Genomic DNA, 3,417 nt, shown 5'->3' on the forward strand with positions numbered 1-3,417 from the left:
CTTCTCACTGCCAATCATTCAGCTTCTTGCCTTCAGGAATCAAATGGTTTTAGGAGAGGATGATTCATTCACTTTCTGGGAATGATACATTCACTTTTTTTTTTTACATCCTAGGATAGCTGCTCTGCTCGGGGGAGGAAACACTGTCTCTGTTCCACCTGACCTTTCCCGACCCCATGCTCTTTCTCTCCATCAGAAAGATTGATGCCCTGCAAAAGAAGAATTCCATGACACTGCAGCCTGCCCAGGTTGCAACCCAAGCTATGTTTCTTCTGGTTTCATACCTCTGTAAGTGGAGAAGAACATTTCAGCTCAAGAAGAATTTCTCTTGAATTTAACAAAATAAAATAAATATTTATTACAAATAGGGATTTAAACTTCATTGCCTTCCCTCCCAACAGCCACCAACTTTTTCCTCAGCTTTCTGGGCCAGGCTGGCAAACTAAGATTCTGAGAAGTTTTGTGGTTTATACAAATTTTCAAGGCAGCTCTAATTTCTAACAACATCCTAAGTCCAAAGTAGCTCAAACTACCATCTTTAGAAATCAATTATTTAGCCTGGTCACTGATCTTCTCATTTGATGTTTCCTGTAAAAGTGAACTTGGAAATCAAGATACTATTTTTTTCATTGAAACAAATGAGAGATTCCTGCTGAAATAGCAGCCTGAATCCAACTCTATATTTGAGGACTGTACCCCACTTCCCAATAACTCTGTCCAACTGTGCTATAGTTCAAGGCCAACTGAAATGTCAAAAGATTTTAATTCATTTCAGACAAAATTGGACTCCCTATTTCTAGAGAGTTAATTGTAATTTAAACAGAAACACATGTATTTAATTTTCCTATGCCCCCCCACCTTAAGATAAGCAAGCGCTTAGAAATTAGGGAGTTGGGGATGGCAAAGAACTTGTTTCTGAGTATACTTAGATGCGATAAGACCCAAATCCTCCACAACAGACTTATGTACAATTGTCTAAGCATAAATGGGACTCCACTTGCCCAGCTCTATCTCCCCTACCAACTGTACCCTAATTGAAAGGGAAAATGACATTAACCTCTCTCTCTCTCCTTTCATACTCCAGACCCTGTAAGTCTTCACCTGTAAAACTACAGGGTCTGTTTAGTATCAAGAGATAGCCAAGATTCTGCCTTTTTCCCCTAATATATGCCAATGTTTTAATTAAGATACAAAAAACTAACAGGAAACCTGTCCCATACCTAAAGCAGAGCTGAAATGGATGAACAGAAGAGTGTACTGTATCTCATTTATGTGACAACATCACAAGGTGGACATCCAGTTATATTGATTCTGCCCCTGGGGCCCCTCTGGCTGTCCCAAGTGAATGGGATAGGCTGGTTGTTAAACTCTCCCACACTATTTACCACACCATTGGACACCATTTAACATTAAATAATAACACATAAGAACTTGGTATTCTTGATATGAATAGTAGCTATTTAGTTTATGCAGTTCAGTTGAATTGAAATAGACATAGTTATCTGGTTTAATATTTTCTGCAGACATATAAAAATTATGGTTGTTATTCTTGTTGTTAAAATATTTTATGCTAGGTCCAGGCATCAATTAGGAATAGTATTTTGTTACTATTAAAACAGACCAATCTAAAGTAGCTTAAATAATGTAGAAGTTAATTTCTCTGTTCTGTAAAATAAGTCCTGAAATGGAAATTGAAGCTGATAAGCATGGCTCCATTCATGACCCGGACTCCACTTCTCCCTTCATGATCCAAGAGGCTTGTTTATCTATAACTCTTATTAAGATGTAATTTTCTCAAGGGCGAGGATTGTTTCTTAGGTACTCTTTTAGCCACAGCACCTGGCACATACTGGTTCTAGATAGTATTTTTTAAATAAGTACATGGGTAGAGAAAAGAATAAATAAATAAATGAATGAAAAACAAATGAAGAAAAAATATAGTGAAGATAGAATTTAATGTACAATTACTGCACAATGTAGAAGTACATTTATTGATCAGTACCTCATTAATGGAGGTATTTGTTATACTTGTATACATCGGAGAAAATCTTATGGGTAATAATGATATTTAGAGTGGGTATTGAGTAATGAGCAGGAGTTGAATAGAAAATGAAGTTATACTTTGGTGCTAGCAACATTGGATTTGGAGTTAAAAGACTGGCTTGCATTCCTAACTCAACCATTTACCAGATGTGTAATTTTTGACAAAGTAAGAAAAATTGCCTTTATTTTCATCTATAAAATGGAGATAATAATAACTAGGTACTTTGTAGATTCTTGCAAGGTTTTCCTTATTTGCTCAACTCTTCTTTTAAATGTATGCCATCTCATTTTATTCCTGTAAACTGTCCTATAAAAAATGTGTACATTCTTAGGAACTTGTCACAGAATTTTTTAATATAATTGTTATCAAATAGATTGAACATTCCTTCAGTTCCAATATTCTGTTTAGCGTCTATTAAATATTTTAATTTTAACTTGTTTATTCAATTTATTTATTTATTTGGGGGCAATATTCCAGTCCCTGAGGATTTTGCAGCAACCATGACAGGTGATGAGAATCTGTTTCTTCCTTTCTGGTGAATAAGACAGACAATAAAAAAGAAAATACAACCTGAGGGAAATGTCCTGAAAGTGATAAGAGAGAAATGACAGCCACTTTAGTCAGGGGTTATGGAAAACCTGTCTGAGGAGTTAATATTTGAGCTGAGATGTGAAGAAGCCATGATTCAGCCATATAACGAGCTGGGGAATAAACATCCCAGGCAGAGGGTACAGCAATTGCAGTGACTGAAAGCTTTAAGAGTTTGAGAAACAGAGAGGACATGTTAGAGTAGTGTTAGATGTTATAATAAATAAACTTTAAAATCTCAGTGACTTAACAGAGTAAAAATTAATTTTCCATTCACTTAAAAGTCTAATCACTGGCTGATGGTTTTTTCTTGTTTTACATTGTGCATATTTAAGGTGTACAACATGATGTTTTCATATACATATCGATATATGTGTGTATATATACACACAGTGAAGTGACTACTACAGTCAAGCAGATTAACATACCTATCATTTTACGTAGTTTCTGCTCATGTGTGGTAAGAGTAAGGTACAACGTTGCAGTTATGTAGGATAAATAAGTCTGAAAATCTAATGCATAGCATGAGGACTATAGTTAGTAATACTGTAGTGTAAACTGGTAATTTGCCAAGAGAGTAGATGGCTGGGATTTTCATAAACATCCAGCTAACAGATGAAGAAAGAAAGGATTGTGCTTGGGGAGCCTTGATGATCCAGGCTTAGAAGTGATACCTGGCTCCTCTATTCCCATTTCACTGGCAAACTCTGTCAATGGCCACACCTAATAACAAGGGGTGATGAAAAATATCATCATAAGATCTGAGCCTAACTGAGAGTTCAGAG

Source organism: Galeopterus variegatus, unplaced genomic scaffold (assembly GCF_000696425.1).
Source record: "Galeopterus variegatus unplaced genomic scaffold, G_variegatus-3.0.2 Scaffold8265, whole genome shotgun sequence".
In the NCBI taxonomy this organism is placed as follows: domain Eukaryota; kingdom Metazoa; phylum Chordata; class Mammalia; order Dermoptera; family Cynocephalidae; genus Galeopterus; species Galeopterus variegatus.